This window comes from Elephas maximus, chromosome 4 (genome assembly GCF_024166365.1).
Source record: "Elephas maximus indicus isolate mEleMax1 chromosome 4, mEleMax1 primary haplotype, whole genome shotgun sequence".
NCBI classification, from domain to species: Eukaryota; Metazoa; Chordata; class Mammalia; order Proboscidea; family Elephantidae; genus Elephas; species Elephas maximus.
Window position 1 is genome coordinate 14,082,942 of NC_064822.1, and position 22,694 is coordinate 14,105,635.

At 39.4% G+C, this 22,694-nt stretch overlaps 1 long non-coding RNA gene across 2 annotated transcripts in view; it reads right to left on the bottom strand.

The window, feature by feature from the left end:
- LOC126076570 (uncharacterized) overlaps positions 1-20,942 on the bottom strand; it is a 56,975-nt gene extending 36,033 nt beyond the window's left edge. For both annotated transcript variants that reach the window (XR_007517510.1, XR_007517509.1), the window contains exon 1: positions 20,853-20,942. This is a non-coding gene — a long non-coding RNA (uncharacterized LOC126076570). The remainder of the gene's footprint in view (positions 1-20,852) is intronic.
- Positions 20,943-22,694: the final 1,752 nt, after the last annotated feature.

The window sequence follows — 22,694 nt, forward strand, 5'->3', positions numbered from 1 at the left end:
TCAAAGGGCACCTCAAGAAGACAAAGTAAAGTATTATAATGACATGTGTAAAGACCTGGATTTAGAAAACCAAAAGGGAAGAACACACTTGCTGTTTCTCAAGCTGTAAGAAGTGAAGAAAAAATTCAAGTCTTGAGTTGCAATAGTGAAGAATTCTACAGAGAAAATATTAAACAACACAGGAAGCATCAAAAGAAGATGGAAGGAATATACAGAGTCACTATACAAAAAACAGTTGGTTGATGTTCAGCCATTCCAGGAGTTTCCATATGATAAGGAAGAAAGAAGTCCAAGCTACACTGAAGGCACTGGTGAAAAACAAGGCTCCAAGAATTGACAGAATACCAACTGAGATGTTTCAACAAATAGAGGCAGCCCTGGAAGTGCTCACTTGTCTATGCCAAGATTTGGAAGACAGCTACCTGGCCAACCGACTGGAAGAGATCCGTATTTATGCCTATTCTTAAGAAAGGTGAATGTGGAAATTATTGAACAATATCATTAACATGACAGGCAAGTAAAATTTTGCAGAAGATCATTCAAAAGCAGCTGCAGCAGTATATCAACAGGTAACTGCCAGAAATTCAAGCCGGATTCAGAAGAGGCCATGGAACCAGAGATACCATAGCTGATATCAGATGGATCCTGGCTGAAAGCAGAGAACACCAAAGAGATGTTTACCTGTGTTTTATTGACTATGCAAGGGCATTTGACTGTGTGGATCATAACAAATTATGGATAACAGTGCGAAGAATGGGAATTCCAGAGTACTTAATCATCCTTACGAGGAACCTGTACGTAGGCCAAGAGACAGGTGTTTGAACAGAACAAGGGGATACTGGGTGGTTTAAAGTCAGGAAAGGTGTGTGTCAGGGTTGTATCCTTTCACCATACCTATTCAATCTGTATGCTGAGCAAATAATCCAAGAAGCTAGACTATGTGAAGAAGAACTGGGCATTAGGATTGGAGGAGAACTCATTAACAAACTGTGTTATGCAGATGACACAACCTTGCCTGCTGAAAGTGAAGAGGACTTGAAGCACTTACTGATGAAGATGAAAGGCCAAAGGCTTCAGTATGACTTACACCTCAAAATAAAGAAAACAAAAATCCTCACAACTGGACCAATAAGCAACATCAGAGAAATACTGAAGTTTTCAAGGATTTCATTTTACTTGGATCCACAATCAACACCAATGGAAGTTAACCAAAAACCAAACGCAGTGCCGTCAAGTCGATTCTGACTTATAGCAACCCTACAGGACAGAGTAGAACTGCCCCATAGAGTTTCCAAGGAGTGCCTGGAGGATACGAACTGCCGGCCCTTTGGTTCACAGCCATAGTGCTTAACCACTACGCCACCAGGGTTTCCACCAATGGAAGTAGAAGTCAAAAAATCAAAAGACTCATAGCATTGGGCAAATCTGCTGTGAAACGCGACCTCTTTAAAGTGTTGAAAAGCAAAGATATCACCTTGAAGACTAAGGTACGCCTGATCCAAGCCATGGTATTTTCAATTGCATCTTATGCATGGGAAAGCTGGATGACGAATAAGGAAGACTGAAGAAGAATTGACGCCTTTGAATTGTGGTGTTGGTGAGGAATATTGAATATACCATGGACTGCCAAAAGAACGAATAAATCTGTCTTGGAAGAAGTACAACCAGAATGTTACTTAGAAGGAAAGATGGTGAGACCGCATCTTACATACTTTTGACATGTTATCAGGAGGGATCAGTCCCAGCAGAAGGACATTATGCTTGATAAAGTAGAGGGTCAGTGAATAAAGGGAGACCCTCAAAGAGTTGGGTTGACACAGTGGCTGCAACAATGGGCTCAAGCATAGCAAGGATTGTGAGGATGGCACAGAACTGGACAGTGTTTCGTTCTGTTGTACATAAGGTCACTGTGAGTCAGAGCTGACTTGATGGTGCCTAACAACAACAACAACATAGCGGAGCTTATAAAAATTCCTTGCTGGGGGAGGGAGTAGTCGGCAAATGAACGTAGACGGTATGCATTACTTGCATAAAAACACAGTAACTCAAAATGTTAGATAGGAAACTTAGGGGGATGTGGGTTTATGTTAAGGGAGGAGGAACAACTTGGAAAAGGAGGGAGAGAACAGTTGTATACCTCAAAGAATGTAAACAACGTCCCTGAATTGTACATATAGAAATCGTTGAATTGGTGTGTGTACTGTTGTGTATATTTTCAATAACAACAAAAATAAAATAAAATAAATTATTTTTTAAAAAATGGGCAAAGGACATGAAGACTCATGCCACCAAAAGGGACATTCAAAAAGCCAACAAACACATGAAAAGATGTTCTATGTCGTTAGCCATTTCCAAAACCAAACCTATTTCAGTCAAGTCAATTCAGGCTCCATTGTAGAGATGCAAATCAAAACTACAATGAGATACCATCTTATTCCCGCTAAAAAGGGAATGATAAAAAAAAATTCAGAAAATAGCAAATGTTGGTGAGGGAGTGGGGAGATTGGAACCTTTATACACTGCTGATGAGAATGTAAAATGGTACAACTACTATGGAAAACAGCATGGTGATTCCTCAAGAAATTAGAAATAGAGCTACTTTATGACCTAGTAATTCCATTCCTTTGTTTATACCCTAGAGACATAGACAGACACATGCACACCTACGTTCATTGCAGCATTGTTCACAACAGCCAAAAGATGGAAACAACCTAAGTGCCCACTGACAGAAGAATGGATAAATAAAATGTGGTACATATATACAGTATAATACTATGAATCCATAAAGAGTGTTAGTTCCCAAAACATCTTGGATCAAGGATGAATGTAGAGGACATCACGCTGAGTGAAATAAGGCAATCACAAAAGGACAAATACTGTATAATTTCACTTCTATAAAATGATAGGAACAGCTATATATACAGAGACCAACGTTCATTGGTGGTTATGGGAGTGGGGACAGTGGGGATTTATTCTACAGACAGTAGTCACTTTTTACTGATGGTGATGGAAAAGGTAGCACTGAATATGGGAGAAAAGTGCAGAGCTTAACCAAAATAACTGATGCCACTAGGTTGTACACACACAGACAAAGAGGATGTTTAGGTAAATGCTATGTTACATATAATTTTGCAACAACAGCAAAACCAAAATATATGTGTGTTTATATACATATATATATAAAAAAACAAAACAAAACTCAGTGCCGTCGAGTCGATTCTGACTCATAGCGACCCTATAGGACAGAGTAGAACTGCCCCATAGAGTTTCGAAGGAACACCTGGCGGATTTGAACTGCTGACCCTTTGGTTAGCAGCCGTAGCACTTAATCACTACGCCACCAGGGTTTCCACATATATATATATATGAAATACAACAAATAAGGGTCACAAAAATTGATACTTCTTAGCTATAAACAATCAACTCACTGGATCAGTTTTCTTTGTTTGAATTTTCTTGGTTTGAAGACTTAGGGTCAAAGTCTCATGGGACAAGTTGGTCAAATGGCATAATATAGTTCATAAAGTTTATGTTCTATATCCTAGTCCAGTGAGTAGTGTCTGGGGTCTCAAAAGCTTTTAAGCAGCCATCTGAGGGACAGCTATTGGTCTCTACTTATCTGGAGCGAAAGGGAAAAAAGGAAACTAAAGACTCAGGGAAGAAACCGGTCTGCAGGACTAGTTGTCTACGTAAACCACGGCTACCTCTACCCTGAGACCGGGACTAGATGGTGCCCAGCTACCAACACTGACTGTTCTGTTTAGGACTACAATAGACGGATCCTGACAGAACGAAGAAAGTTGTGGAACAGAACTCAGTGAACCACTGAAACAGGAAGAAGCCCTGAGATTGTTACTCTGAGGTATTCTTTAACCCTTGAATGGAAACTATCCCCTCAAGTCACTTTTTAGCTAAATAGCAAGTTTGCCCATAAAGGAATGAATATCACCCTCGAGTACTGTATCTTTTAAAAAGTCATCTATATGAGATCAAATGGTCAACAAATACTCTAAAGCATAGATGAAAAGGTTGAGGGGCTCTAATATTAGGTTAATACGAATGGAACAACTAGAATGGAAATAATGAGAATGTTTATAACGTGTGAAAATATAACCAATATCACTGAACATTATGTGTAGAAATTATCGAAGGGGAACCTGTGTCCACTTCCATCAAAAATACAACGAAATATTATTTAAAAAACAACAACAACCATGGATGACTTGTGTAAGGACCCGCCCCACCCCCTTTTCTTTGAAGGAAAAGGCCATCAGGGCCTAACAGACTCTAGGAGCTAATATTCTGAAAGTTACAGATGGGGTAAGTGGCTCCCAAGCACCCAGGCCCATCAAAAAATAAAAATTAAAAATGGGCAAAGGACATGAAGAGACACTTCAAGAGGATATTCAAATTGCTAACAAATTCATGAAAAATGCTCATAATCATTAGCCATTAAAAAGTCCATTGCCGTCAGGGCTTCCCATTAGCCGTCAGGGAGAAGCAAATCAAAACCACAGTGAGGTACCGCTTCACCCCTACTAAAGTGCCAATGATCAAAAAAGCAGAAAACAAGAGCTGTGAAATTGTTAATTTTTTTCAAGTACACCATTTTCCTTTCTTATTCAGCTGAATACAGATGTAAACTTTTTAAAGAATAGGGTACACCAATTTTAATTAATGCAGTCTTTATGAATTTTTTTGAAGAAGTATTTCACACACATTGTTGTTTTAAGTTGTCATTGTTGTCTATGACTCATTACCTAGTCCTTCTCCATCTTTGTGATTGTTGTTATGTTTGAGTCCGTTATTTCAGCCATAGTGACTTCCAACCCAGAGATGTCATCTTCCAGTACTATATTGAACGATAGTCTTTTGTAATCCATAGTTTTCACTGGCTAATTTGAGTCAGAATCAACTCGATGGCAACTAACAACAAGAATAATTTTCCTAAGTAAATCGCCAGAACTCTCTTCCTAGTCTGTCTTCGGCTCCTCTGAAACATGTTCACCACGGGCAGGCCTGCTGGTATTTGCAATACTGATGGCATAGCTATCTTCATTAGAACAACATGCAAGCCACCACAGTAACACAAGTTGACAAATGCATGGTGGCCACATCCATTAATCTGTCTTAAACCCTCCTAATATTCCTGACCTTCTTCCTAGTTTCAGAGGAATGAAGCTTATTTATATAACCTAAGGAGCCCTGGTAGCACAGTGGTTGACGCTTGGCTGCTAACCGAAAGGTTGGCAGTTGAAACTCACCACCTGTTCCATGGGAGAAAGATGTGGCAGTCTGCTTCTGTAATGATTTGTAGCCTTGAAAATCCTGTGAGACAGTTCTGTTCTGTTCTACAGTGTCACTATGAGTCTAAATCAACCTGTCAGCAATGGGTTTGGGTTTTGTTTTTCAGTTTCATATAACTCTATATGACAGATACCTAGAACAGGAGTCATGTCTCAACAGCATGACCGAGAAGGAATTCAAAAAGTGATTATGGAGTAAAAATCAGAATTTGGAGGAATATCAAGGAATGTAGTATACTGCCCTTGAGGCACTTTCTCTATGCAAATAATTGCTTTCCCTGTGTTAATAATAATCTACTTAGGAGATCATATACTACCTTGGAAACCCTGGTGGCATAGTGGTTTAAGAGCTTTAGCTGCTAAGCAAAAGGTTGGCAGTTTGAATCAACCAAGAGCTCCTTGGAAACCTTATGGGGCAGTTCTACTCTGTCATATAGGGTAGCTATGAGTCCGAATCAACTCAACGGAAATGGGTTTTATACTACCTTGGAAACCCTGGTGGGATAGTGGTTAAGAGCTACAGCTGCTAACAAAAAGGTCAGCAGTTTGAATCCACCAGGCACTACTTGGAAACTCTATGGGGCAGTTCTATTCTGTCCTTTAGGATCACTATGGTCAGAATCGACTTGATGGCAATGGGTTTGTTTGTTTTTGTTTTTTTTAACTACTACCTTATTCCTATTTCTATTTCTATGGCTGGCTACTGTGGCAGAAATGCACATATTTCAGACTAGATTAAAATATGAAATTACATTGATAACAATTTTTTCACACACGTTCTCTCATTTCCTGTAGCTATAAACACTTTGCTATTTAAATCGTGTTTATAGCTCACAGTCTATAAAAACCAAAAAACCAAAGCTGTTCCTTTGGGTTGATTCTGACTCAGAGCAACCCTAAAGGACAAAGTAGAACTGTCCCATAGAGTTTCCAAGGTTATAAATCTCTACAGAAGCAGACTGCCACATCTTTCTCGCTCTGAGTGGCTGGTGGGTTCTAACCATTAACGTTTAGATTAGCAGCCAAGTCTTTTAACCACTTTGCTACCAGGGCTCCTCACCAGCCCATGGCTTCTTCCTAATTTTCACTTGATTCCTTACCAAATAGCATTTAAAAGGAGTGAGCATAACCCAAAGGGTAATGTAAAAGGAAACCATCAAATTGAAAGTGGGCATATGAATTTGAGAAATGAAGACAATCATCATAAAGGTAGAACCAAAGACATCACACAAATAGGAAATAACATTCTTGAGCATAAAACAGACTCGTGGGAAACGAATTGCTGTAGATTTTATAGTGCCCAAAATAAAACGTGGGGAAAATATCATGAGTGTGCTGTAATGCATAAGATTTGACATTAGTGATAAAATACTCAAAATACACACTGGAAGGTTGGAACTTGTCTTTTATGTTTGATTCTTTAAATTATTTCAAGCAGCTAACCATATTTGTGGCTTCACATTGAACTTGGTGTTGAGAAGAAGAGAAGAAACGAAAATAGACATTGGGCTTCCTTGAAGAGTTCATATGCCAGAGGTAGATTTTGAGTAGCACAGGAACTGACTGGCAGTGAATCTCGTTTTTGCAGATGCAGAAATGGAGTCCAGGATGGACTAGGGAGTTGGCCAAGTAAATCCCTTCCCTGGTGGCATAGTGGTTAAGAGCTTGGCTGTTAACCAAGAGGTCAACAGTTTGAATCCAGCAGCCTGCTCCTTGGAAACCCTATGGGGCAGTTCTACTCTGTCCTACAGGGTAGCCATGAGTCAGAATCAATTCAACAGCAACAGGTTTGGTTTTTTGTTTTGGCTTAGAGTCAAAGAGGTACTCCTGGATGGTACAAATGGTTAATCCGCTCAGCTTCTAACTGAACGGTGGAAGATGGGGTTAACCCGGAGGCATCTCAGAAGAAAGGCCTGGCAACCTACTCCTGAAAAAAATCAGCCACTGAAAACCTTGTGGAGCACAGTTCTACACTGACACACATAGGGTCAACATGAGTAAAAACTGACTCTCCGGTGACTGTTTTATTTTAGAGGCAGAGACTCAGAATCTTCTACAACACAACCTTTCTGAGATGGAGTAGATGCTGCTATTTTGCAATTATCACAAATGATCGTTTATTACTTCAGGAGTTTGAAGGAGGCACATGGAAAGATTACATTCCAAAGTCCTGATCACTAAAAATGCTGTGGTTGGAAAATAGTAATTACCATCTCTCTCAGGGCCCCACAGCACCTCCTCTGGGAGTGTTTGCATAAACTCGTGGCCTGTGGCATTTCTGGAAAAAACTGCCCCCTCATTAATACTTTTGCACTGTGAAGAAGTCTTCCTAGGCGAAGATTTTAGCAGAAGCTTTTGCTCGCCCATCTGAATTGTTGGAGCTGTGTAAAAATAAAGACAAAGTGTTGTTTCTCTATGCCCAGTAAAGCACTAGATGTTAATTGCATTCCTCTAGAATAATCGAGAGTACCAATGGAGTCATTGAGAGAGGTGATGTCAAGTCATTCAGCTTCAACCAGGAGTTGACTGCAGTGAAATGGGTCCCCCATTTGAATGGAACTTTATTAGAAACTAGAAGGGAGAGAAAACTGGAACTGATGGGGAATGAATTAAAAACAAAACAAAACTGTGATTTGGAGTCAGAGGAGCCAAATTTGAAATCCCAGCTGTATGTTTTGAGGGCCAAATAACATAATGGCCTGGTCTCAGTGGGCAGTGTGTTATCATTATAAATTATGTAAAACTGTTATAAACGTCAAGGATAGGGCTTGGAGAAAGACAAAGGTAACACTTGGAGGGCCTAGAAAAAATTGTTCGAATGGTTTCAATCCATGCGGAGTCCCTAGGCGGTACCAAGAGTTAATGTGCTTGCCTGCTAACCAAAAAGCTGGAAGTTCGAGTCCATCCAGAGACACCTCAGAAGAAAGTCTTGGCCATCTCCTTTGGAAAAATTAGTCATTGGAAACTCAGTGGAGCACAGTTCTACGCTTACACACATGAGGTCACCATGAGTCAGAACTGACGTTAAGGCGACTGGTTCATTCAACCCATATAAAGAAAATGGAACTATGTAAAAATGTGTCCACTAAGCACAACCTTGTACAGTTCATTCCCCAACTGCAAGGTTACAGAAGCAGCCCAGTAAGAAAAAGACATGCTGAGGAAACACCTGGATGGAAGGGCTGTCCCCCTTTTTACTTAAAGAGGTGTTAGCAAAGAGACAAGCCCTCAGGTGAGATCCTTGGAAACTGAGACCATACTTTCCTAGGACTTATTATGTTGCCTTACTGAGTAGATGCTCAATAGCTTTTAATTTACCTGTCTTCTTTGAATGAGTAATCTCCCAAACAGGGTATAAGGATGTCATGCCCATTTTATGAAAATGCTCTTTTCCAAATCCTACACACACATACATACACACAGACACACACACACTATTCAAACCGACTTTTCTTGAGCAACCTCTACTCACACAAAAGACTATTAATTCTTTCATTAATTTTACTTATTCCAGTAACTGCATAAAAGCCAACTTGCCTCCTACTGTCCTGACTCAGAAGAAAGTGACACATAACTCATCCTCACCCATCATAAACAACCCATGAAAGCTTCTGAGGTGCTAGATAAACCTCAGCTTTTATCTTCAGTCCCTTTGCCATGGGAATCTCTTGAATGACCTTCAGTGGCTGTAAAACAAATGATGTACATACACCTATTACCATTGAGTAAAGCCCATGATTGTTTCCGGAGCGAGTACTGACTCAGTTGTTTATCCAGGGGAGCATAGGAAAGCAACAATGCAATCAAGAGCCTTTTGTTGATAATGATAAATGTTTTTTTAAAGGGTATCCCTAAAATACTCCACGACATGTAGGGTGGTCATGAGTCAGAATTGACCCAACAACAACTAACAACGACAACCATCTACTTAATGGTTTCTTCACTCTCTTGTAATAAATGTTCTCACATGCTCATTGAAATATTTCAATAAGATTTCTCTTACATCAGCTTTTTGCCCTGATAATTCACAGCAGGTTTTTCAAGTTCCTGGGCACAATGATCTAATTATACACTTGATGCAAAAATGGTGGCAGGTTACAACAAGTTGCAGAACTACACGGGCAAAACGTTAGCACGCTTTTCTGACTGAAGTTTGACAGCAGCTGGCAGCTAGTGCAATTATGTCTCACACATCCTAGTGCTACGGCAGCATGATTTGACCATTTCTTTATCTACAGTCATCTCACACGGCCTGGTGACGTTAACTTTGAAGGGTAAACGGATGCAATCATTTGTTTTTTTCCTATTCTATTCATCACTGGCCCAGGTTTTTCTGCTTTGGAGAGAGAGTTCCTCCTCCGTATCCACTGGGAAATATTAGATCGGTTTTCTCCTTTGAATCTTTATGAAATGACAACGTTGTCCTTGGTTTTCTTTCCTGTCAAATTCCTCAAAAGAATGGACTGACATTTGGCTTCTCCCAAAAGACAGGGGTAAAGAGTAAAGGCAGCTTACTCTGACCTCTGCTGAATTCTCATCATTTTTCCCCCACAAATCTATTTCCTTTGGAATCTAACAACTATCCCAAAGAAATTTCACATTTTCCTCCGGTCCAAACATTTCCAAGCATTATTAAAATGATGGGGATACTTTGGTGAAGGAAAAGGAAAAATCTATGCCCTTTGGGGCTTATATTCTAGTAGGAAAGCAACCTAAAAATCAGGTTAGAGCTGAGTGACTAACTGAGTAAATGAATGAATAAATGAATGGGTTAACCTGGTCTCCAAAGAAGAGAACACAAAAATTTAAACTTGGGGTGAGAGTATTTAGGGGTTTGCTTTCTAATACAGTATAAATCACAGCATAAGAAATGATGAAATATTTTGTCCCTCATGTATTTTGTTTTTAATTCATGAAATTCATGAGTGAGGTCTTGAAGAGGAAGGCACAGTCTACTGAATGTAAGTAATTTTAGGGCTTCCCTTAATTAATAACTTTTAGAAAGGCAGTAATTATGTAGGCCTTATTAGTAGGTGGCATAGTGGTTAAGTGCTACAGCTGCTAACCAAAAGGTCGGCAGTTCGAATCCACCAGGCGCTCCTTGGAAACTCTGTGGGGCAGTTCTGCTCTGTCCTGTAGGATTGCTATGAGTCGGAATCGACTCGACGGCAATGGGTTTTTTTTTTAGTAGTAGGAGGTTCGGCCAATTGAGTTCCTATTTTTTATATACTCCCCATTGTTCCTTCTGGTTATACTTTGACCCAGAACAGTGGTTCTCAATGTGGATTACACATTTATATCAACAGGGAAGCTTTAAAAATAATGGTGCCTAGCTCCTATGCCTTGAGACTCTGATTCAATTGGCCCAGAGTGTGCCCTGAGCGTTGGGATATTGGAAATCTCGCCAGGCAATGCTAACGTGCAGCCAAGGTTGAGAATCACTTTCCAGGAACATTCTAACTAGCCCATTTGCTTCCCTAGCAGGACTCTGGGCTACGTGTTTTGCCTAGCTTTCTCAGGCAGATGAGAGTGGATGGCACTCCATTCAATTCAACAAGTATTTTCTGAGAACTTGTGATAAATGGTCAGTTCATGGGGCGATATTTATTTGTAAGACATGACCCCAAACTCAAGGTATTTATATTTATTTTATTTTCCAGGATGAGTGTAGGTAGTTGGAAGTGAAGAGGGAGATAAAACACATATATATTAATTAACTAGGCAGCTTGGGATTGTGTCTTCAAAAAGAGAACTGTTTTTTTGGAGGATACCTATTAGGTGTCAGGGAACACTTGAACTGTGCAAACAGTTATTATACTAGGCTGTTAACTGTAAGGTTGGAGGTTCACCCAGAGGGGCCTTGGAAGAAAGGCCTGGTGATCTACTTCTGAAAAATCAGCCATTGAAAACTCTGTGGAGCACAGTTTTACTCTGATGCACATGGGGTCGCCATGAGTCGACTCAGCAGCAGCTGGTTTATTTTTTTTTTATTAGGCGTCGGCATGCTTATACTGATTTTGTTTATTCCTTATCACAGTCCTCTAAGGTCACTCTTATTTTACCCAAATTAAAAACTAGAGAAGTAACACCTAGTAACTTTGCCAGAGTCACTCAGCCAGTGATGACAGAGCTGTGGCTTGTCCTTGGGTCTGCATCACCTCAAGGCATGTGCTCTTTCAGTCATTAGAAATACTAAAAGAAATACTATATTGGTAAATTCAGCAGGTTCTCTAGTAGTTCAAAGATCAAAATCATACGTGAAACGCAAGTTTACCTGTTTTCATGGCTCATTTTTTTTCTAACAGTTTACCCACCAGCCTTCTTGAAAATATGTTCCAAGGCTAACTGCAGTTAAAAAGCATAGGGTTGCTGTGAACCAGAAACGACTCAATGGCACCTAACTTCAACAACAATCTTCTGACTTCTTTGATGAGCCCTAATCCTAGGTGTCCCATTAAAGTGACTAAGAAACAACTTCTCAAGCAAGACACTCAAGATTCTTTCTAAGTGTGACTTGTCCCTTGCTCCGCAGATCCACGTAGTTGCCAAAGCTCATCTTGTTTTACTTGATTCTCAAATCTCTTCCTTTTTAGGCCTGTGCCAGGCTTATTCAAGACGTTGCTCATGTGGCCCCGGAACTATGCAAATCCCCTGGCTTTCCCATGTGGGCATGTTTTTACTCAGACAGGAATGTTATTTATAACATCCACGAAATTGAGCTTGGTGCCACCCTTTTCAGGCCTTTTGGTGGCTTTTCATCGTGCTTTCCATAAAGTTCCAAATACTCAGCCACGCATGTCTGTCAACAAAACGAAATGAACGTTAATCTTCTTCTCTTGGTCTCACTCGCTAGATTAGATACTCACGTCCACACTGTGAATCTGCTCAGTTTTACTTTTGACTGCACATCACTCTTTTTCTGAGCCTTCAAAATTTCTGTGGAATACTAGCCTATTAGACCCTCAACTTTATTTAACGAGGTAATTCCTAAAAGCCCATTTCCCAGTCAAAGCTTTCTTGGGCTTCTTGGCAAAGACACAGTGCCTTACACAAACATCCTATTCCTGTAAATTACCCCCCTCCACTTGCTAATCTATGGTGGAGCTGGCCTTGAGCATATTGCTGCTGCTATAATGGATTATCAAGGCATGTTCCTGTTACTATGTTTGGTTGTTGATATGATCTATCAACATGCCATTTGCCTTAGATTCTAATGCTGGGAACATAAGCCCAAACCTTGCCTCCACCCCTCACAAACATTCACATTAAAAAAAAAAAGCTTACCAAACCCATTGCCATGAGTCGCCATGAGTCAGAAACATTTACTTACTTGGTGCAAAACTGAAATCTGGTCACAGGGCTGGCCAGCAGCTAGCAGAACTGAGACAATTCAACTGAAAGACCTTAATGAAAAGACTAGATACAGACATTTGAGCAGGGTTAGGAGCCCTGTGGTGCAGTTGGCTAAGAGCTTGGCTGCTAACCAAAAGGTCGGCAGTTTGAATTCACTAACCGCTCCTTAGGAACACTATGGAACAGTTCTACTCTGTCTTATAGCAATTGGGTTTTTACAGGGCAGGGTTAATAGTAACAAAAGGAATGCTAAGACACCTAGAGATTAGCCACTGTGGGAAGACCTGAGGGAAAAAGGGAAGGAAATAGTGTTTCCAGGGTTGGGGGGTGGGGGCGGACAGAAGCCTGGAAGAGGTGCTGCCTGATGGGAGCTAATCCTGTGAACTGCCCCAGCCCCTGCCCCCGGCCTAAAGTGCTGAGAAAGCAGGGAAGATATACTCCTTCCTCTCTTTTCTCTGGCCTCACTCCTGCCAGTGACTCTCATTGGGCAAATCCTACAGGAAGCCAGCCAGCAAGGGAGCTCAGTAATATCGTCCTGAAGGACAAGGGTTAGGACAGCAATCATGGAGAATGGATGAGGGGCAGGAATTAAATGAGACAAAAGGAAAATAACCAACACAATCAAATCTCAATAAAATAAACTGGCAGATTGTTACACAATGAAGCAAGACGTTATTTAACTTTTATTTAACTCACCTGGAACCTACAGCTGTAACTGATTTTATATGAATTAAGTACTAGGATATAAGCTCATGAGGGCGTTGATTTTTGTTGTTTCATTCACCAATGTATCTCCATCACCTCTAACAATGCCTGGCACACTTTAGGAGCCGAACGAATAGATGAATGAATGAATTAAACGTTTAAAATATCGTTCAACTCAAAAACATTTGTCAGATGTTTTATGAAGGAGTGGTAAGAAAGAAACTAGTTGGTCAAAATAATTAGCTAATCTGAAGGTTGTGATAAAACATGAGTTAGTAGTTTATCTTCGTTTCCCCATTTCCATGGAGGCAGAAGTAGTCAAGGATGACTAGAATTTATAAAAGCCATATCCATAAATGGATTGTGACAGCATGTTAATACTAAAAGACTACTTCTGAGATTAGAGGTTAATTAGTTTCTTCTCTATATCCTCTAGCTTCTAAATCCCAACCAGTTTTTAAATTTCCAATTATGATGCTCATCAAATCCCCAAACCTCTCACATATGTATAACCTGTTGGCAAAATATCTATTTTGAGTTTGAAAATTATTTGATTCTAAGAAATATATTTCAAGGCAAGCAAGTACACATCATAAACACATGTTAGCTTTAATTCTTACTAAACATCTTCAGGCCCAGTCACAAAATTTCTGATTAAGCCTTTTACCCCCTTTCTATGCTAAGCTTTAAAAAAAAAAAAAATTTCTCAAATACTATTTTTAAATTTAAATAGGTTTCTCTAACACCATATCCTACATAAGGTACTCATATGTTATGTTTATTGTTTATTATCTCTGTCCCTCTGATAGAGGAGGGGAATTTTTGACTCCTCTGCTTAATAATATACTCCAAGGAACTAGGACAGTGCCTGCCTCATAATAGGTGAGCAATAAATATCTGTTACACAAATGAAAGAAATCACCACTTACTCCATGTGAGCCATTATCCTAAGTGCAATGGGCATTACAGTGAAAACCCCACCTTTAAAAAGCCTGACCTTTAAATTATTTACAATCTAATATATCAGGGAAGAGCAGGGGCCTAATTCTGAATTATCCTTCATTTCCTATGAGAAGAAAGAGGGTGAAGGAGAAGTCAGAAAAGAAAATAAAAAGAGCACTTTGCAAAAAAAAAAAAAAAAAAAAGAAGGAGAAAAAGGAGTGGGCAAAAGGGGAAAAAAAGGAATAGCAAGAGGAAGAAAAAGAAGAAAAAATGCTATCCTGTTATTTACGTAATGTTTTGGAAACCTAATGTGTTGAATTATTCACCAGTGTTTCCTGTAGTGACAATTACTTGAGGCCTGTGGTCAATCTGATGACCACGTTGTCAGTAATTCCTAGTATAGCTCCTAGGATAAACCTACGCACACTCTAGCTGCAGTTCCAGAATGTTCCATGCCATTCAGCTCTGCTTCTTCTATTGCTACTTCTTCTGTTCATCCTGCCACCCCCTTTTTACCTAGCAAACTCCTACTCAGTCTGCAAAACCAGATCACCGGTCCTTCCCCTGTTAGAGCCTCCATGTTCACTGCCCATACAAACACATAGAAGCTAAGCTCACCACTTCATTATTTCTTTCATCTGTCTTCATCTTATTCAACTCAGTTGCGGAGAAGAGCCACATCACTAATTATTTTGTATCTTCAGATCCCACTACAGTGCTAGAGGTTTAGTGAATGTTTAGTAAATATTGGTTTAATTACTGGGTAATTATTCTCTTAAACTCCTAGGTATCCTCCCACCAAATCCTCTCTCATCTCCAAGCTACCTGTTATTTTCCACCACGGTTAAAATAGTAAAATCCTTAGTATTATGAGCATTTTAAAGGAGAATTGAGTGGAGAATTTCATGCTTCATCTTAAAGGAATGGTAGGACTTAAGTCATGCCCATCCAGGAGCTGCCTCAGGAAGAGGACTTTCCAGAATCCTCAATTTGCAAAGCTTAGGTGATTCCCTAAATCTGCTGGAGTTCAGAGGCCCGGGCAACTGTGGAGGGAGTAGTATTGCCAAGTTAGAGGCAACTATGTCACTGTGCCTTCTCACCCACAGCATTTTAAGCCAGGCTGAATCCAGGTGGCAAAATGCAGCTTACATTGCAGCTATCACAGCCATTGAAAATTAAAAGATTCTCAGTTTGGGAGGAGAGAGAATACTAATAAGAATTATGGCAACCATGTATGGTGGTTGTCATTCCAGGGCCCTTTATTCCTCCTCTCAGACCATGGGTAATACACAAAGTAATTTACTTTAGACAACAATAAAACCAACAGCAGCCCGAGTAAAACAACAACAATGCAAATCACCACATATGATGATAACTTCCGTGAGGCATTTTTCTAAGCTCTTAACATATAAAAAAAAAAAAAGTTTTTTTTTAACATATATAAATTCAATTAACACTCCCAATAACTTTATGCAGTAGATATTCTTATCCTCATTTTACAGATGGAGAAATTGAGGAATAAAGAGACTAAGTGACTCACTGACGGTCATGAAACTAGTAGAAAAAGAAAAAAAACTTATATGGAGACAACTCCTCCCCCTACATACACACACAAAACAAACAGTGGCTATAAAAGAATAAAGTTAATGATATAAGACTAAAATTTATGCCTAGTACAGAAATAACAAATTAAAGAGTATATTTTAGATAGTGACATTTATCGGAGTTAGAGAATTTAGAAGGATAAATAGAATAGGCTAATGATCCTGTCGTTAGTTAAAATTTTGATTTTATTTTCGTTCATCACGAATATTTTTGCTTTCATTTTGATTTTTTTAAATGGTGTTAAAATATCATTTATCATGATTACTGAGCTATTTGGAATCTGTTTAAATTTTATGTGCCTAGTTTTTTTTAGTCCCAGCTCTATATAACCAGACACAAGTGAAATGAATTTGGATTGCATAGAGTTAGGTACTCAAACATACCAACAACCATGAAGTTGGCACAAGACTGGGCAACATTTTATTCTATCATACACAAGATATCCATGAATCGGAACCCACCCGACGGCAACTAACAACAGCAACAACAGGGATTACGGAGAACATTCCTAACGTGGTGATTAGTTGACAGTGCAGCAGATTACGTGGGGCGATTCAACCAGAACCGTCAAAATCCTAGACGCTAAGTGTTAGATTGGCAGAGCAATGGCCTCTCAGGCTGCTCCTGCCTTGACTTCCCATAATCCTAAGAGTATGTTTTCTTTCTGCACAGCTGAGAGCAGAGAGGGGGAAAAAAAAGTCTATAAGTGAAACTAAAAATCCTCTTAGGTCAGAAATTAAACATTAAAAAAAATTCAACCCAGTTAAAAGACATGCTTTTAACTCAGTACTAAAGTCACTCCTGAGGTTCACCCTTCAGCCAAAGATTAGACAGGCACGTAAAACAAAATGAGACTAAGTGGGCATGCCAGCCCCGGGGCAAGGATAGAAGGCAGGAGGGGACAGGAAAGCTGGTAATAGGGAACCCAAGGTCGAGAAGGGAGAGTGTTGACACGTTGTGGGGTCGGCAACCAATGTCACAAAACAATATGTGTATTAATTGTTTAATGAGAAACTAATTTGCCCTGTAAACCTTCATCTAAAGTACAATTAAAAAAATTCAGCTCAAGAGGAAGAATTTAAAATCATAGTTTTGAGAAATTGAATATCAAGGGTAAGAATATCCCAAGGGGCCTCCAGTGCTAAACCAGAATCCTGTTTTTTTCTGTAAGTTGATTTTTCATCTTAATGGGAGGAATTTTCAATTTGATAGACTAAGATACATGGAAGTGAAGAGGTCTCTCTTTAACATATACATGTTTGTATAAGCACCGCAGAAATATTTACACCACTAGTAACATTTTAATGTTTACCTATATAATAAATACCTAAATATTTAAAACCAAAGTATGTCAAGAACTTAAATTTTTTATCTTCTAAAACTATGACTTAAAATTATAATGAATTCATTTTTCAATGTTGATTTTATTTCATAGTAAATGTGTTGTCAGCTGCCGGCAAGGCTGTCTCCAGCTCACGGTGGCCTCACGGTTACAGAGTAGAGCTGTTCCACTGTCATCTTTATGGAAGGAGATCAGGCCTTTTTTCCATGCAGCCATTGGGTAGGTTCTAACAGCTAAACTTAGGGTTCGCAGCTGATCCTAAACTGCTTGTGCCACCCATGCTCCTTCAATAAAAGTAATATATGCTTATTAAACAAAATTTATACAAGACAGGAAAGAAATTGTATCAGACTACAACCATGTGCTCCATAAGGTTTTCAATGGCTGATTTTTTGGAAGTAGATTGTCAGGCCTTTCTTGGGAGGCACCTTTGAGTGAACTCAAATCTCTGACCTTTTGGTTAACAGTCAAAATCGTTACCTGTTTGCACCACCCAGGGAGTCCACAAAACAGGAAAGGTGGGGTCATTTTTACTTTTTTACATTATATCCATTTTGTGGTTGGCTAATAAAACCTGGTATTATATATACTAGCAGGTAGTTTCCTCATCTGAAAAAAAGGAGGACCATAATTTGATTTATCTCTGAGTCTCCCTGATCCTACAAAAAAGAATCTATCGGTTCCAAGCTGATATAACATATTTCCTTCAAAGGGTAACTCAAATGAAGGTGCAGAAACTGATGTTCTGGAGAACAAAGGCTGGCTTTTTGTGAGAAAAAAAGAAAAAGGTGTTTGTTTTTGCAGAATTTAGGGTGAGTTCTTTAGCGGAGAGCTGGACGCCAAGGGCCCCAGTGCTCTCATGTACTTATCTGTACCATGTGCAATTATTGTAACCGTGTACTCTCAACAACTTGGGAGAAAAATACTCTTTTTTTTTTTAAAGGAGCTATATAAAATTTGGAAACTCTGGTGGTGTAGTGGTTAAGTGCTATGGCTGCTAACCAAGAGGTCAGCAGTTCAAATCCGCCAGGCGCTGCTTGGAAACTCTATGGGGCAGTTCTACTCGTTCTTATAGGATCACTATGAGTCAGAATCGACTGGATGGCAGTGGGTTTTGGTTATATAAAATGTATATATTGAAAGAATTTGGCAACATTCAATTCTGATTAGGATATAAAAAGTCATAAGCAACAGTCACACCCACCCTAACAACGAGAAATAGCCAGAGAAACTACAAAATTATAGGTTTTAAAAACCGATTAGGAAACTGAGAACACAGAAAAACCTAAATGAACTAAATTCCAGCAACTGCCAAACCTCTCCCCCAAAGAGAAGAGACACAGGCTGCTTTCATCCCCGGTGGAGTGGGGGAATGAAGGAAAATTAACCAGAGATATGAACAAGGAGAAACCAGCAGAATTTTTCACAAATTTTTAGTGGCCATGTGTGGGCTGGCATGATGGACTAGAACTCCAAGGAATCCCAGCCATGGAGTGAGTTTCTACCTACAATCCAAATTTTTATCACATGCCTTCAGCACAGCAATAAAAAGGGACCAACTACTAATGCGTGCAACAACATGGAGGACTGTCAAAAACACTGAGAAGCATGAACAAAAGAAGGTCAAAATAAACAATGGTGGGAGTGGTTGTTGGAGGGAATTGACTGGTAAGGGCCACGAGGGAACTTTCTAGCCTGGCAGAAAGACCCTATATACTGTTTTTGAGTGATAGCTATATACAGAGCTCATGGCCTTCGAGTGAGTTCCTACTCATAGCAACCCCAGGACAAAGTAGAACTGCCCCACAGGGTTTTTCCGAGACTGTAATCTTTACAGAAGCAGGCTGCCACATCTCTCTTCCTGGGAGCAAAGGGATGGTTTACTCAATACATAAGGTTCTTACGTATTAATCTGTAGCGCACAATTTCACCTGTTTTTCACTACATCAAAAATGTGGTGAAATCCATGTGAAACTGTGCACTACAGATTAGTAAGTAAACACAATTCAGATGGTGCCTTCATTGCTTACTATAAGCCCGTGGGTACCTTGTTGACTGGTTAATCCATCCCTGGTGGAATCCTGGTGGGTTGAAACCACTGAGTTTTCTATTAGCAGCCAAGTGCTTAACCACTGCACCACCAGGGCTCCTTCCTTCCTACCACTTATCTGTCAATTTGTCATGATGTGGTGGCTTATATATTGCTGTGATGCTGGAAGCTATGGCGCCAGTATTGCAAACACTAACAGGGTCACCCCTGGTGGACATGTTTCAGGGGAGTTTCCAGAGTAAGACAGACTAGAAAGAAAGGCTTAGTGATCTACTTTGGAAAATTAGTCAGTGAAAATCCAATGGACCACAACAGAATAGTGTTCAGCGTAGTGCTGGAAAATGAGTCCCCTAGGTTGGAAGGGACTCAAAAACACACACTGGCCACAATCGACTCAAGCATACCAATGATTATGAAGATGACACAGGACCGGGCAACGTTTCTTTCTGTTGTCCATGGGGTTGCCATGAGTTGGAGTCTATTTGACAGCAACTAACAACAACAACAAATTATAATTCAATAAAAATGAAATATTTGGGCATCCTGGCAGATGAAAGCTGTGAACATATAGAAGTACAGGCAAAATTTTCAAATTATTTGAAAATGAGTCATTAAACTGACTTTGAAATCATGTTATAACCTAATTTAAATAAAATATTTTACTCTTATTAGAGTGGAAGAAGATTAAAAAAAAAAAAAAAACCCCACTGCTGCAGGGTCGATTCCAACTCATAGCGACCATATAGAACAGAGTAGAACTGCCCCATTTGAGTTTCCAGGGAGCGCTTGGAGGATTTGAACTGCCGACTTCTTGGTTAGCAGCCATAGCACTTAACCATTATGCCACCAGGGTTTCCAGGAAGAAGATAGCAGCTTTAATTTACAGGAACTTATTTATTTTTTTCCTTGTAAAAATATCGTAACAAGGTTTTGATGAAAACCTTTATCTGCATATTCCAGATAAATTATTAAAGTTATTAAAAGTTTATGTTCATATTCATATCTCAATTTTAACTTCTGCTGCAATAAAAATTATAAAAGAAAAAATCGTTTTAATTACCTTTTCATTTGTAACCTTTATACTTAAACTCAATGCTGTCTCTCTCCCATAACTATAACCCTGGTAAAGAGGAGAGCTGATATTCAAAGAACTGTCAAATAAACTATCCATTAAGAAATAAAGATGTGTTTGTTTTCACACTTTAACTTTATGACTTTGAGTCACTAAAGATTCAGTAAATTAATGAGAAACCAGCCAGTTAAAACAGCAAGCTGCTGGCAGGGGAGGGAGTAAACACAGTAAGCAATGTGACAGAGAAATAGAACATGCAGATTACTAAACCATAAGACACTGAACTGAACTTTCACGCAAGAAGGACTTTGCCAGGGAGGTTTTTTGAAACGCTGTATGTCGTTTTAATTAAATTATAATTCTGAATTAGATGTAAATCAGTCAGACCCATCTTGGTTTCATTTTTAGCACAAAGATTCTATCATCTTTAGCATTTCATGCAAAGTTAATTAAATATGGATTTGCGGCCCATGGTACCTTGAAACATAGTAGGAGTTCCAGAACTTGCTGACCCATTGAGAAGGGAGCTATTTCGAGGATAATGACTGAATGTCAGACAGTGGCCACACCACTCTGCTTCTAAAAGAGAAATGTATTTTCTGGGTGTGTAAACAAGTCTCATAAAACGCTCATTGTTTCCCATCCCTAGTAACAGCGTAAATTCATCACAAACTGAAAGTATCTGTTTGCTGCCAACAGTATTTCAACACAATAGCTCCTGTTCTCTGGCTTTCCAGACCCTTCCTTTCTTGGCCTTCTTGTTCTAAGCTTAAGTAAAGTAAACATACACACTATTTCCTTATTCAGACGGTCTTTTTCCCTCTGTCTCCAGCAAAAATTTGCTGTTGAGGATTTTCAATTCTGGTTGTCGGTTTAGTAAAATATATTTTAGCTGAGTTTATTGAATGCCTTGAAAACCAAAATGTCAGCTTAGTTTCATAATAACGATAATGTGTCCTTTGGAGGTACACTGCTGCTCTTAGCTGATGGTTTAACGCTTTCAGGTTGGAGAGGAGAAATAGATCAAATAAAGATGTCGATTTACTTCTTTCCACCTCCAAGATAAGCCATTTAGTGATGCAGGAAAACTCACTCCTGAAAGAAATGGCTCTGGGCATAGAAGGAGAAAAATACTGTCTTTCAATAACTAATGGAAATTAAATGCAGCAAACCATTTTGAAAAAGAGTATTGGTGTAGACGTTGGAAGAGAAATGGATACGTACAGAAGGATTCTCAATGTAGAGGGAGGCAGCCAGGTAGATGCCTTGGTTTCCCCTTCACTCAGTACAGTTTTTGAGAGAATTCAGGATGCCTATAACATTTGGGATTTTTTTTTTTTTAAATGACTTGGAGTGTAACCAAGAAGTCTTGATTAAAAAAAAAAAAAAGGAAGAGGGTCTTTTTAAAAAGTCCGCTTGAATAGGAGGAAACGCACACCATGCAATGCCTCGTCTCACGTGCCTGAACAGTGAGAACAGAAGATAAAACACTTGGAAGAAATTCGGACCATTACCAGGAAACGCCTTTTATAAAAGGGACTATTTTGGTCAATCAATAGCATTTAGTAGTGCACATCCTGGGCCAGTGTCAAGTTGTTTTGTAACTTGGTTCTGAGCTACAAGATTTTCAAAATACATGTGTCCATTGTTCTATAGTTTTGACTTCACACACACACACACACTCCAAAAATATTTTTTTGTTTCCTAGTTTAAATTTTTTTTTTCTTTTGAAACTCAGTGCATAACTTGTATCAGAAAAACTCTAACCATATGATCTAATAATCTGTTGCTATTGGAACCCCCATGACCGCAATCCTGGGCTGTGGGACGGTAGGCCCCTCTCAGTCTTCACTTCGCTGTTTGGAGGAGCTCACCCAGAGCAAAATCCTCATCTGTGTGGGACATAAATCCAAGCAATGGTGAACTCCGACGCTGCTTTTCCAGGTTGTCGTGCCGTCATAGAGCATTTCCCTCATCAGACTAAAACACAGGTTTAAAATTTGTGTCCTCATCCAGCTTCCCATAAAGATGATATGATTACATAATAAGATGCTTTACTATGGGTGTTTGTTGCCGTTTGCATTGCATTTGGTTTTGAAGTAAGAATCAGTCATCCTTGGGAGGGATTGTGGTTGTGTAGGTTCACATGAAGGCAAATAGGAATACACACGTACTTAACAGCAAAGGGGTAGTAATGTATTCATGGAGAAACTTGGGCCATGTTTGGACCAACATCTATTTCTCAAGGTGGTCTCTCTAGCTGTGTTAAGGGAAGATCCCTTGTACACTTTTTTGTTGTTGTTGAGACTAGAGACATAG